Consider the following 15,444-nt stretch of genomic DNA (forward strand, 5'->3'; position numbering starts at 1 on the left):
GCTTCCAGGAACCCCAATACCACACAAAAAAAAAAACCCAGCATGGTATTGGCACAAAAGCAGACAAGTAGACCAATGGAACAGAATAGATGATACAGAATCAAATCAACACACTTATAACCAATTGATTCTTGACAAAGGTGACAACAAAAACATACTTTAAAGAAAAGATAGCCTTTTCAACAAATTGCATTGGGAAAACTGGTTAATTCATTTGTAGAAAAGTGGAATTAAATCCTTACCTCTCACCTTGCACAAGAGTCAACTTGAGATGAATCAAAGACCTGGAAATTAAATCAGATACTTTGAAGTTACTGGAGGAGGGCATAGGTCCAACACTCCAACATCTAGGCACAGTTAAAACTTCCTTAATGAGACCTCCAAAGCACTAGAAATTAAAACAATAATTAATTAAATGAAAAAGGCTTCTGTTCATCAAAGGAAACTATCAAGACTCTAAAGAGAGAACATACAGAATGGGATAGGATCTTCTACCAGCTATCCTTCTGATAGGGGACTAATATCTAGAATATATAAAGTACTTAAAAAACTCAACACTGGCCGGACATGGTGGTACACACTTGTAATTGTAGCATTCGGGAGGCTGAAACAGGAGAATCACAGGTTCGTGGATAGCCTCAGCTACTTAGTGAGGCCATTTGCAACTCAGTGAGACCCTGTTTCAAAATAAAGAATAAAAAATAGGGCTGGGGGTATAGCTCAGAGGTAGAATGCCCCTGGGTTCCATCCCTAGTGTTAAAAAAAAAAAAAACCTCAACACTAAAAAAACTGAATAACCCAATCAAGAAATGGGCAATTGAACCAATTAAACACTTCATGAAAGAAGAGACAAATGGCCAATAAGTACATGAAAAAATTTTCAACATCACTAGCAATTAGGAGATGTAAATCAAAACTACACTGAGATTCCATCTAACCCTAATTAGAAAGGCAATCATCAAGAAGTCAAACAACAATAAATGCTGGCGAGGATGTGGAGAAATAGGAACTCTTAAACGTTGTTGATGGGATTGCAAATTGGTAAAGACTCCTCAGAAAATTAGGAATGGACCCATCATATACCACTCTTGGCTATCTTTCCAAAAGAACTGAAACCAGAAAATCAGAGTAATATATGCACATACATGTTTATAGTAGCACAATTCACATTAGCTAAATTATGGAACCAACCTATATGTCTATAAACAGATTAATAAATTACAAATTATGGGGTATACACACAATGAATTTTACTCAGCAATCAAGAACAAAATAAAGATGTGGTGGTGCACACTTGCAATCCCAGCATTTGGGAGATAGAGATCAGAGAATTGTGGTTCACAGACAGCCTCAGCCACTTAGCAAGGCCCTTTGCAACTCAAATGAGACCCTGTTTCAAAAATAAAAAGACTAACACCGGGCATGGTGGCTCACTCTTGTAATCCCCATGCTTGGGAGGCAGAGACAGGAGGATCATACAGGTTCGAAGATAGTCGCACTGGCTTAAGAGACCCTAATTACAAAAAAAAAAAAAAGTATAAAATAGGTCTAGGAGTGTACCCTGGAGGTAGAAGGGCTTCCAGGAATCCCAGTACCACCATAAATAAATAAATAAATAAATAAATAAATAAATAAATAAATAAATAAAACAAAAAGACTAAAATCTAGGGCTGGGGTGTATCTCAGAGGTAGGATGCCCCTGGGTTCCATCCCCAGTACCACAAAAGAAAGAAGAAAGGAAGGAAGGAAGAAAGAACAAAATAATGTCATTTCTAGAAAAAATTGACAGACTTAGAGAACATTATGCTAAATGAGATTGGGGAGTCACAGAAAATGAAGGATCATATGTTTTCTTTCATATGTTGAAACTAGGGAGTAATCAGGATACCAGAGTGACTTCAGATAATCGAGAAGAAACTCCATTGGAGTGAGGGAGGTAGTTTAGGGGAAGGGGGAGAAGAGAGGGAGGATCAATGAAGGAATAACTTCCATCAACATTATGCACATATATGAGAACACCAATGTCAATCTCAATACCCTGTATGGGGAAGGGGGAAAGGGGAGGGAGCCGGGGAAAACCTACCAATTATCTTGTACTTGTATTTCACTATCACTGTGAAGTCCATTATGATGTGAGACTATAATGCACCAATGAAAGTATAAAAGTATTAAAAATAATTAAATAGGCCAGACATGGTGGTAAATGCCTATAATTCCAGTACTTAGGAGTCTGAGACAGGAGGATACAAGGTTTATAGCCAGTCTTAACAACTTAGCAAGACTCTCAGCAATACAGTGAGAACTTCCTTATTTCAAAACAAAAGATAAAAAGGGTTGGGGGTGTAGCTTAAATGTAAAACGTCTCTGGGTTCAATCCTCCTGTCTCCACCTCCCAAGCATGGGGATTACAAGCATGCGCCACCACGCCCTGCAGAAACTGAATTTTTTAAAATGCATTTTTTTTTGTCTTTTTGGACTGGGGATTGAACCCAGGGTGGTGCACTTGCCAGGCAAGCACTTTGCCACTGAGCTACATCCCAGCCCCTAAAAATGCATTTATAAAAGCATTGACACACCAACATATTTCGGGATAAGCCTTATGATGTCCAAGTCCTAAATATATATACTGAAACTATAAAACACCAGTGAGGGGTGCAAATAACTGGGGAGATTCATAATATTCATGGATCAAAAGACCCATGTAAGAAAGATGCCATTTCTTCAAAATTTGACTTATAGATTTATGTAATCTCAATCAAAATCCCAATAAGCTTTTTGTGGCACATAATAAGCTAATGACAAAAGCTAATATAACTATAATTCATAAGGAAATATAAAGGACCTAGAATTGCTAAAGCAACTTGGAAAAGGGAGAAAAAATGTTGGAGGACTTACACCATCCAATTTCAAGATTTACTACAAAACTAGAATGATCAAGAGAGTGGTGTATTGGTATAGAAATAGATAAACTAATGGAACAGGAGAAACTATATGTTAATGTGTTATTATCAGCAACATTTATTTGTAAATAATTTTTAACTGAGTACATGGTTTTTATATAAACCAGAAACATTAGATATTATAGAAAGATTCCCAGCACCTTCAATGAAAGCCTATGAAGCTTGATATATCTCCAATTTACTGTTCTGCTAGGGTTATCACTGAATATTCCCAGCCACTGAAGTGTGTTGTGCATTCTCCCATTTTTAGACTTAGCTAGAGAGCTCTCTACCTCTCTCTTCATTGCCACCTGCTAGGAAGTGGAAAAGGAAATTCTCCCTAGTCTGTGCCACTGGGGGACATCTCTGTGGCCAACAGCAGAGACCCCATCAGGGCAGGTGCTGCATGGCTGGAAGGGTTAGCGCTATCTATTGTATGATCCTCAAGGGACATCTGTCCTTCCATACTTCTAGTCCCCAGGTAGGTTTCTTTTCTTTCTTGTCTGGTGTCTCAATCAATATTCTCATTGCTATAATCCTGAACAACTGACCACACAACATAGAGGAAGGAAGACTTATTTGCTCACAGTTTTTTGGAGATTCTGGGTTCTGTCCATGTGAGGCCAGGGTCTACAGAGCTTAGGGCATGGCAGCAGGAAGCAGAGAGAGGGATTGAACAAGCTCTGCTCTCACATCATGGATGCAGAAGCAAGAGAACAAGAAAGGCAATTCAAAGATGAAAGCATAGTCCCTAAGGCCACCCCCCAGGGACACACCTTCTCCAGGCACACCTCACCTGCCTAGCTTAGTAAACCATCTTAGTAAACTGCTCAGTAAACCATCACAATGGATTCACACACTGATAAGATTACAGCCCTCATTGCTTAATTGCATCAGCTGTGAGCATGAATACATGAGCTCTTCAGGGGACATTCTATGTCTAACCATAATACCTGATGTTGGGAATGAATACTTATTTCTCTCTTATTCATATTTCCACACAGAGAGACTTCATCAGAGCAGTGGCTCTCAAAGTTGTCTGCATACTGGAATTATCTGAGGAGCTTCACATCTTCTGATGCCACCTCCATAGATTATAACTGAACTCTTTTGGAGTATGGCCCGGGTATAGGATCCCAGAGTGATTTATTTTTCAGTACTGAGGATGGAACCTGGGGCAGGGGGGCTCTACTTCCGAGTGACACCCCCAGCCCTATTTTTTATTCTTTATTTGAAACAGGATCTCGATGAGTTGTAAAGGGCCTCACTAAGTAGTAGCTGAAGCTGTCCATTAACCGCGATCCTCCTGTCTCAGCCTCCCAAATGCTGGGATTACAAGTGTGCACCACCACACCCGGCTCCACCAGAGTGATTCTAATACACAGTCTAGTTTAAGAATCTATGCTCTAGAGGTATATTTCTGGCCTTGTAACTTCTCTGAAGAGGAATTTCTGAGGTAGAACTGGACAAGCATGGCTCAGACACTTCTGGGTGCTTGTAGGATCTGCCTGTCTGTAAAGTTCCGTTCTGCAACTCTGAGCCATAAATTTTATAAGAACAGGCCTATGCCAAGGGCAAAGGAAACAGGAAGTGGGGGAAGTCTATTGTTACTAGGAGTGATTATGACAAGTGAAATCATCTAATTTAGGGAAGAGGAAGTATCAGCAAGCCCACTTAGTCACAGGCCTAAAGCTATTTTCTCCTAACCACTTATACAACTTTATATTTGAAAATTTTCAAACCTATTAGAGAATCTCAAAGAATAATCCATTGAGACAAATATATGCTCTACTTACCTTTATCATGTGTTAATGTTTTTGTTTCCTTCCTTCTCTCCTTCCCCACCCAGTGATATACTTCTGTTTGTTTTTAGGCTGAAACTATATGTTTGAGTAATTATCTCCTAAGAACAAGGGCATTTTTTCTACTTCAGTGCAATATAATTTTCACATTTCTCTCTCTCTCTCTCTCTCTCTCTCTCTCTCTCTCTCTCTCTCTCTCTCTCTCTCCCCTCTCTCTCTCTCTCTCCCCCTCTCTCTCTCTCTCTCACACACACACACACACACCCCACAATATAATTTTCACATTTTATATTGATACAAATTTGGGCATAGAGTAGCTTGGTGGTAGAGTACTTGTCTAGAATGCTCCAGTTCCTGGGTTCAGTTCCCAATACTGTAACAAACAAACCCAATATTATCTAATATATCATCCATATTTAAATTTCTCTAGTTTACCTAAAAGTTTCTCTAATAGCTATTTTAAGAACTACATACTGCATTTGGTTGTTTTATCTCCCATAATCTAAAATAATCTCCATTTTTTTGCTAGACATTGACAAATTTGAAAACTCCAGTTTATCTGTATCATAGAATGTCCCATAATTATTGGTCTTTATGATTGGATTCATGTGACACATTTTTATAAGAATACCATGTTGATATTGTGTATTTCCAACTGCACGCTATCAGAAAGAACATGTCAGTCCCATTATCTCTGATGCTAAGTTTAATTACCCACCAGATATCCTTCCCCTATAAAGATACCCTCTCCTTTACACAATACTGAATAAGTAATCTGTAGAGTAATACCATGAAACCATATAAATACCATGTTCTCCAACAAATGTTCATGCATTGTGTGGTGTGTGTGTGTGTGTGTGTGTGTGTGTGTGTGAGAGAGAGAGAGAGAGAGAGAGAGAGAGAGAGAGAGAGACTGGGGATTGAACCCAGAGGCGGCATTCTACCTCCAAGTTATACCCTCCAACTCTATTTCTTTTTTTTATTCTTTATTTTGAAACAAGGTCTCACTACTTTGCAGAGACTGGCCACGAACTTGTGATCCTTCTGTCTCAACATCCCAAGTACTAAAGTTACAGGAATGTACCACCATGCGTAGCTTCCTCTTATATTTCTATACTGATTCAACAAATATTTTTTGGGTTCTTATGCTCTGCAGGGTTATGCTAAACACAGAAGATAGAATTTTAAGCAGGACACAGAGTCCTAATCTTCATAGTGCTTACAGTCTTAATGGAGAATACAAATGTAAATACAGTGATTATATAAACAATTAACTACAATAGTGTAAGTGCCCTAATATGGACAGACTTCTAGGCATATAATAGAGAATCTCTGTGGGTAGTTGGAAAGAGGTGTCCCCCAAAATATGAACTAAATCTAATATCTGAAAAAATAGGTAGGAGCTGTTAGGCCAAGGGAAGGGGCCCATGTGTATGCTGTAGTTGAGGGGCAGCCCAGGGGGTGGAATGTAAGCTGGGAACCTTCACATTTGACCTATATACAAGCGAAGAGAGAAACTTGAACACTAGAAACACCGAGAGACTAAAACAAACAGCAAGTGTGGCTGGAAGGCCGGGCGGATGCTGGTGAAACGGGGGTTTCTTGAGAGAAAGAAACCCCGGCGAAGTTCTTGTCTACAGTGAGCGAAGAATGACACCCGCAGACCTCAGGAAGGGGAGTAAAAGGTTTATTGGAAGCAGCAGGGAATGGGGCAAGGGTGGCTTAACACCCCCAAAGGGGCTGGAACTCTGGGTCCAGAAGCTGCCTTCAGGACAATACTTGAGAGTAGCCCAAGCCGAATTGCCTTCAGGTGCAGGCTGCTTTCTTCTAGAGTCCATGCGATCTGCCAGAAGGGAATAGAGAAAAGTGGCCGAACACCCCATAGGGGCAGTCGGAACTCCGGGGTCCAGTAGCTGCCTTCAGGGTCACTACCCGAGTGTTGCCCGAGCCAAGTGCCCATCAGTTGCAAACTACTTTCTCCAAGAGTCCACACGATCTGCCAGAAAAGAGGTACAGGTCACCCCTAGGGGCCTGGCCAGCCATGATGTCCAGCAGAGGCCTTCAGGTCACTACTCGAGAGTCGCCCGAGCCACGTGCCCTCAGATGCACTCTGCCTTCTCTCAGGGCCAACACGACCTGCGAGAGAGAGAACAGCTCCCCAAAAGGGGAGGGAGTCCCGCGTGGGAAAGTCCCCTTTGCCATCCGACTGGCCAAGGCCTGACTGCTTGTAAGTCCATTTTTGGTTAGGGTGACTTTTGGGATTCTAAGGAGAATTTGCATAGGGTATTTGCAAGTCCTTTGAAGGGTCTCCTTTCATTCAGTAGGAGTGTCCGACTTGCTTTGTGCTGGCTCCTGGGTTTGTTAATTAGTAAACAGGTGGCTTTGTTGAGCTCTGATCCTTCTTATCTCTGAGCCTTTGGAGTTTCAGGCATTTGTCGCCCCTCAGGAAACTCAGGAAATTAACTTTTTTCTACCAAGGCCTTTTCCCTATCTGCCTATTTCCTTTCTATCTCCTCACTGGCTCTGCAGGGCTTGAGGGCACACGGTTGCAGTCTTATTTCTTCTCAGTGTAAAGGGAAGCCATTAAAAAAGCTTAAGTTGCAGAGAGGCCTAATTAGATCTATATTTTAAAATGAATACAGGCTGCCGGGCATGGTGGCACACGCTTGTAATCCCCGTGCTTGGGAGGCTGAGACAGGAGGATCGCACAGGTTCAAAGCCAGCCTCAGGCACTTAGTGAGGCTCTCAGCAACTTAGTGAGATCCTGTTTCCAGATAAAAAAATATAAAATAGGTCTGGGAATATAGCCCGGAGGTAGAAAGCCTCTGGGTTCCACCCCGCAGTACCACCAAAAAGAAAAAAGAAATTAATACAGGCTAACAAAGCAAAGACTTCTGGGGCAGGGTACCTGCTAGCATTCCAGCTGGAAGGCGCTCTGCAGCAGTGCAAATCTGGCAAGTAGCACGTTCTAGGGTGGTGGCTGCGAAACCACTGTCACTTCCTGTTATCGAACAAGCACACACCCATTCTGTGGCTGCTCAAACTTCTGAAGACAAGGAGGAATCTAATTAATAAACTTTCTTAAGCTCACCATCCCAGTTCCTGCTCTCCTTTTGCTTTTAGGCCAAGGAGGGAAACACACTGGTGAGATTGGAGTTGATGATCAGAGTTAGGAACACAAAGCCAGTAACAGACTTCAAAAACCTTTAGCAGTAGGGTGGAGACCTCTGTGGGAAGGGAAGAAGACAGAGCTGGAGTGGAGGAGGAGAGGGTGGGTGAGTGGAGGGGCATCCGAACGCAGGGCTTACCTTACCCAAAGGACTAGCTCCTTGCTCTGCTAAGATGAGGCACCACTGAGAATCTCTTACAGCACTGGGAGTATTTGATGTAGATGGAGTGGTAACAATTAGGGTATGGCAGAAAAGACTGTGGGCTACACTGAGGTACGGCAGATAGTGAGAGATGAAGAATTTTTGCAAGGATAGCTGAAAGGCAGTCCACAGAGTTAACCTGAACGCTCCTTTAAAATATACTCAGTATAGAGAGGTGGGGTGTGGTGGCGCATGCTTGTAACCCCAGTGCTTGAGAGGCTGACACAGGAGGATCACAGGTTCAAGCATAGCCTCAGCAATGTAGCAAGACCCTTAACAATCAAGCAAGACCAATTTCAAAACAAAAATAAAAAATAAAAAAATAAAAGGGGGGTAAAGCTTGGAGGTTAAGCACCCCTAAAGTCAATCCTCAATACCTCCCCCCACACACATACTACTAAGGGCCAAGCATGGTGGCACACACCTGTAGTCTCAGTATTTGGGAGGCTGAGTCAGGAGGGTTGCAAGGTCAAGACCAGCCTCAGCAACTTAGCTACACCTTTAGCAACTGAGACCCTATTTCAAAATTAAAAATAAAAAGTACTAGGAGTATAGCTAAGAGGTAGGATGCCCTGGGTTCAATCCTAAGTACCAAATAAATAAATAAATAAATTAATTAATTAATAATACACTAAGGATAAACTTGTTCAAATTATGCTATGTGCATATATGTTCAAATATACCACAATGAAACTGACTATTCTGCATAACTATTACATGCCAATAAAAAATATGATCATAAAGTACATATAAAGCTGTTTCTAGAGTCCCAGCTACTCAGGAGGCTGAGGCAGGAGGATCACTTGAGCACAGAAGTTCAAGGCCAGCTTGGGTAACTTAGTGAGAACCCATTTCAGGAAAAAGAAATACAAAAACCTATCATTCTTAAGCTATATGAAAGTGCTCTAGAAAACTTTAAAGACTCAAATGCTTTCCACCTTATACAATGCTAACATATCTCTGACATCAAGGCTGACAGACACCGTAAATGCAAAGGGAAGGGGTAACATACACATCACAATGTGACTCTTTGGAAGTGCTCAGCTCGGTAGTGCTGAGTGCCTTCACATTGTGGTGTAATCCCCTAGCACTTTTTCATTCCCTTCATCTCTTTTCGTCTTGCCAAGAGTGCTCTTGAACTCTTTCACATCTTGTTACCTAGTATCAAAGGGGAAAATATTACAATTTTGTTTACAGATTTTTTTTTTTTTTTAGTGTTGGGAATTGAACCCAATGCCTCATGCATACTATAGTTTGACAATCCAATTGGCTTTATTTCTTATTCTAGAATCAGGGAACACTTCATTCCCTAAAATAGAGTAAGTATGTCAATAGTCACAGCAGAGGAGGCTGGGTTTATAGACAGAGAAAGGCTAAAGAAAGGAGAAACAAGGACTTCCGGGAAGATGGCGACCGAGAAAAGCGGGGCTTAAGAGCCCCACTAACAACCAATCTCCATTACCACAAAATCAGCGCCTTTCATAGCCAGAAAACACCATCACCAGTGAAACAAAAAATCACCAGGCTCCAGAGAGAAAGTGGACTGAGAACAGAGCCACAGAGGAGATAACTGGCCTCACGCTTGAGGACGCGGCAGACGCGGCAGCAGCGCCATACTGCCGGCGGCACTGGCGAATTCACGGGATGGCTACAGCCGGCTGAGGTGAGCCACTGCGGAACAGCAGGGCGGGATTTCTCCGCGCAGAGAGCATCTAAAGCTCCCAGTGGCCGAGCTCAGCACACGCTGCAGGGATTCAGAGTGGAAATCAAAAGCAAGAAGAAAAACACCAGCCCCACAGCCGAGGGCGTAGCAGCGGCGCCATATTGCCACCGGCGGCAGCAGCACCGAATTCAGCGAGGCCAGTACAGCTACATCTGCATACTCAAGAACAGTGAGTCAAATTGCGGGCCACAGAGGAGAAATCCCAGTACTGTACTCCCTGGGACTTGACCCAGTGGGGGAGGGGCGGTGGCAGAGATATCACACCATAGGAGAACGTGCAACCTGGCACCCCCCACAATCTAAAGCAGCCTCTATCGACTCTCTGGGTCAGAGACTCTGTGATACAACCCAGTAAAGGAGTAGTGGGGTCTGAGATACTACTGATTCGAGATCCAGAACACCTTAAGTGAAGTCATAGTGACCCAAGGGAAGAACCCAGAGAAGGCACAAACATCCGAAATCATGGGAAAGAGGAATAATACTGGAGCAATGAATGCCCACAACCCCACAACATCAGAACCCGATAAAACAGAAAATCAGAGCTTTCTAGAAGATCAAATCAGGAAAATAACCGTAGAAATAATAGAGGTGCTTCGAAAAGAACTCAGAGAGAGCCAAAAAGAGATAAAGGATGCAATTAATGAAGTAAAGGCCTCAATTCAAAACACAAACAACCGATTAGAACACATGGAGAACAGAATCTCGCTCTTAGAAGATGAGCAATACAAAGATGAATGCATAGTTTCTAATCTAGAAAAAATATCCGACAGCAGGAATCTGATATTGAAGAAATATGGGCCCATTTTAAGAGAGCTAACCTAAGAATAATTGGAATAGAGGAGGGAAAAGAAAGTGAAACCAAAGGGATCAACAATCTCTTCAAGGAAGTAATAGCAGAAAATTTTCCAGACATAGAGCAAGAGGTCGATACACAGGTCCAGGAAACTTACAGAACTCCCTTCAGACAGGATCGGAGAAGAGGATCCCCACGCCACATAATTGTCAAAATGACCAATGTGGAAGCCAAGCAGAGAATCTTAAAGGCAACAAAAGCAAAGGGCCAAGTGGCATTCAGAGGCAAACCAATTAGAATCACTCCAGACTTCCCAAACCAAGTTATGAGAGCCAGAAGGGCTTGGAGTAACATATTCCAAACTCTGAAAGAAAACAACTTCCAGCCAAAAATTTTCTACCCAGCAAAACTTTCTATCAAATTAGATGGAGAAATAAGAAGCTTCCACGACAAACAGAAACTGAAGGAATTTATGTCTTCAAAACCAGCACTAGAGAAAATACTCAAAGAGATTAACTACAAAGAAGAAATAGGTAACACTCCAGAACTAGAGAAACAAGATTTTCCATCCAACAGACAACTAAGATTGGTTATCTGTGGAGATTCATTATTTATGTTAGTCTTTTACCTATCTCTAAAGGGTATTGTTTGCCTTTAATGTTGTTAATTTCTAGGATTTCTAGTTGGAATATTAATATACCTTCAGATATAGCATTTGGAGATATTTTATCCCATTCTATTAGTAACTGTTAACTCTGTTTACATTGTCTTTGGATATACAATTTTTTTTTATTTTTTAGGGAGTTTGTATACTCCTCTGTTGCCTGTGCCATTGAAATCATAACCAAGAAATCACTGCCAATTTCAATGTTGTGAGGTTTTATGACCCAGATTTTCTCCTAAAAGTTTATAGTCTTAAGATTTATATTTAGGTCTATTATCTATTTTGAGTTAATATTTGTATATGGGATTAGGTAAGGGTCCAATTTTATTCTTTTCCATGTAATTATTATTTTTAACAATATTTAGTTAAAAGATTAATATTTCCACCACCAAATGTTCGTGGAAACCTTGTCAAAAATAACTTGACAATATAGGGAAGAATTTGGCTCTAGGCTTTTATTTAACTCCAATGGTTTATATATCTGCCTTTAGAATAGTACTATACTGTTTCAATTATTGTAGCTTTATATGGTTTGAAATCAGAAAATATATATCTTCTAGCTTTGTTCTTTTTCAAGATTGTTTTGGGTACCTAGAGTCCATATTCCATATTAGGATAGATTTTTTTCTGAAAAATAAATATATAAATATATGATAGTTTCACCTAAAAAATAGAAAAAAATATTCTCTGGTAAGAAAGAAAGCAAAAAGAAATATTGAAATGTTATCTTTAAGTCATCACAAGCTTGGTATCAGACAAATGAAACTGTTATGTGAGATTATCATTTTTAATTTTAGATAAATTGCCATAATACTAGATGTCAACTACTAAGCCAAGTATGGGAGGGAGGGATAGGGAGAGAATGGGGTGGGGATTGGGTAGGGGCTGACTGGGAAAAGTGTGCATGTATGTCTACAAAAATATGTATCCTACTATGATGTATGAATACAGTGCACCAATAAAAATAAATAAATTAATTAAATAAAAAAATATTGGACACACAAAATAGAAAGGAGAAACAAAAGAACAACAAAAAAAAAAACAGTCACTCCACAGTTACACTCTTTGTAAGGTGGGCTCAGGGAGACAGAACACTAGAAAAATAACTGGTCCACTAATATTAGATTATTTCAGGTTACCTTTTTAATATAAAGATTATGGCAGAGGGAACTTTATTACCATGCCAGTTGAAACTGTTCTGCTTGGAAATTTTGGTTGTTTCCTCTCTAATCCTGATTTCTCAGTTCAGATAAACAGTTTTAGCTTGGGGAGGTGGAATGTTAGCATGAGTGACTCCATTTTGATTTATAGCCTGATCTGTTGAGACCTACTCCAGGAGATTGGCCTAAAACATTGACCTCCTGTAATTTATTTATTTATTTATTTATTTATTTATTTATTTATTTATTTATTTATTTTTAGTGGGTCTGGGGATAGAACCCAGAGGCAATTGACCTCTGAGCTATACCCCCTGCCCAATTTTTTATTCTTTATTTTGAAACAGGTTTCTCACTGAGTTGCAGGGGGCCTCACTAAGTAGCTGAGGCTGCCCGCGAACCAGGATCCTCTAGTTTTAGCCTTCCAAATGCTGGGATTACAAGTGTGTGCCACCACACCCGGCTTGTAATATTTAATAGATCTTAATACACAAACTCATGACTCCAAGTAAATAGAACTTTCTCTGCTTTTTATAGTTCACATTTTTTTATAATCCTCCACCATTATTCTATTGGTTTGGCCCTATTTAGCAGATAAAGAGGATTCTCAGTTCTTTCTGCAGTTTTCTAAAGATATGGAAAGGGAGGGAGGGGAGCTCTTTTGTCATCTAACCTTAGAAATACCTTTGAAGCGGGCATGGTGGCTCACACTTGTAATCCCAGCACTTGGGAGGCTGTAACAGGAGAGTCACACAGGTTCAAAGCTAGCCTCAGCTACTTAATGAGGCTCTCAGCAACTTAGTGAGACCCTGTTTCCAAATAAAATATGAAAAATTAGGTCTAGGAATGTGGCCTGGGGGTAGAAAGTCACTGGTTTCCATCCCTAGTACCACCACCAAAAAAAAAAAAAAAAAAGAAATATGTTTGAGAGATCCACTGACCACTTCACCCCCACACCTCCCATGGATTCAGTGTGGTCCTTCTGGTCTCCTTTCTTCTCAGGAACCAACCTCAAGGCCCAGAAATCTTTACCAGGTGCTATCGTATGAATGAGTGTCGCCATAAGGTCCATGTGCTAAATCTTGGTCCCCAGAGTGGTGGTATGAGGAGGTACTAAGGACCTTTTAAGCGTCTGGAAGAAGCTGGGTGTGGTGGTGCATACTTGTAATATCAATACTTGGGAGGCTGAGACAGGAGGATCACAGGTTTGCGGTCAGCCTCAGCAACATGATGGCCTCCACAACTTAGTGAGATAGATCCTGTTTCAAAATAAAGAATAAAATAGGACTGGGGGTATAGCTCAGAAGTAGAAAGCCTTTGGGTTCAGTTCCCAGTATTACACACACACCCCACTACCACTACCACCACACACCCAGACACACACACAGAATTTAGAAGACCTTAGATCACTAGGGGGTGTCTTTGAAGGGGACTGTGGGGTCCCCAGTCTCTCATTCTCTTTCTACTTCCTGGCTCAATATATAAAGGTTTCCTCTAACCGGACACTTCTACTATAATATCACCCTTGCCAGGCCCATAGCAGAGGGATACCCAATATTAGGCTATAACCTCCATAACATGAACCAAAATAACCCTCTTTTTTTTTATGGCACTGGGAGTGCAACCCAGAGGCTTTTCTACCTCCGAGCTATACTCCCAAACTTATTTTATATTTTTTTTACAAACAGGGTCTCACTAAATTGCTAAGAACCTCACTAAGTAGCTGAGGCTGGCTTCACACCTGTGCAATCCTCCTGTCTCAGCCTCCCAAGCGTGGGGATTACAAGCGTGCACCACCACGCCCGTCCCTTTTCTTTTTTTAAGTTAATGGTCTCAGGTGTTTCATTAAAGTACCACGAAGCTGACTAAACCACTCATCTATTTTCTCCGTCTGACTAGATGTCTCAAGCTTGAGGTAGTGCCATCTTTCCAGGGATACTATCAGAGGCAGATATATGTTCCCTCTGCTCTCAAAAGCCACAGGTATCTCTCAGTCTCATCAGATGCCTCTCTCTACATGTCCCTAGAAGGTGGAAATACTTTTGCATGATGTGGTGCTGCACACCTATGATCCTAGTTCTTGGGAAGCTGAGACAGGAGGATCATGGGTAGGTTCAAGGCCAGCATGAGGTAATTTAGCAAGACTTAGCAAGACTTCATTTCAAAAAAATTTTTTTTAAATAACAAAAAGGGCTAGAGGTGGTTCAGAGGTAGAACTTCCCTGAGTTCAATGCCCACTGCCACAAAATTTTTTTTAAAAGTTAAAGTTCTGCCGGGCGTGGTGGCGCACACTTGTAATCCTGGCGTTTGGGAGGCAGAGACAGGAGGATCGCACAGTTTCGAAGCCAGCCGCACGTGCTGGCTTAGGAGACCCTGTTTCCAAATTAAAAAAAAAAATGTAAAAATAGGTCTGGGAGTGTAGCCTGGAGGTAGAAGGGCTTCCAGGAACCCCAGTACCACAAAAAAAAAAAAAAAGTTCCTTCACTGCCCTAACCATTATTAAATGTGTTGTGGGATGTTTCTGAGGGAAACATATAACTATCATGAATTTAACATTATTTAATATCACAGTAAGGATTTGAGAAGCACTCCATATTGAAACACATTCATATTTCTGCAGCAAAATACATTTAGATTCACTCAATATGGATGGATAAAGTCAGGTTTGGCCAACAAATAAGTTTGCTGCAATCTTACAAACATCTAGTTTAGAGTATTGTGGATTTCACAAGCACAGGGAGAGATTTTGGCTCAGGAGTTTAATCTGAGTAAGTTAGATATAGGTACGATGTAATTCCACAATACTACAATGAAAGGCACTTTGGGAGATGTTTTGGCAGTTTCTTACAAAATTAAACATAATCTTACTATACAGTGCTGTAATTTTCTTTATAAAAAATTACCATCTGGTATGAAAACTACATCCACACAAAAATCAGCACGTGGATGTTTATAGTGATTTTATTCATAATCCTCCCAAACCAGAAACAACCAG

The sequence above is a fragment of the Muscardinus avellanarius genome (genome assembly GCF_963383645.1).
Source record: "Muscardinus avellanarius genome assembly, chromosome: 1".
NCBI classification, from domain to species: Eukaryota; Metazoa; Chordata; class Mammalia; order Rodentia; family Gliridae; genus Muscardinus; species Muscardinus avellanarius.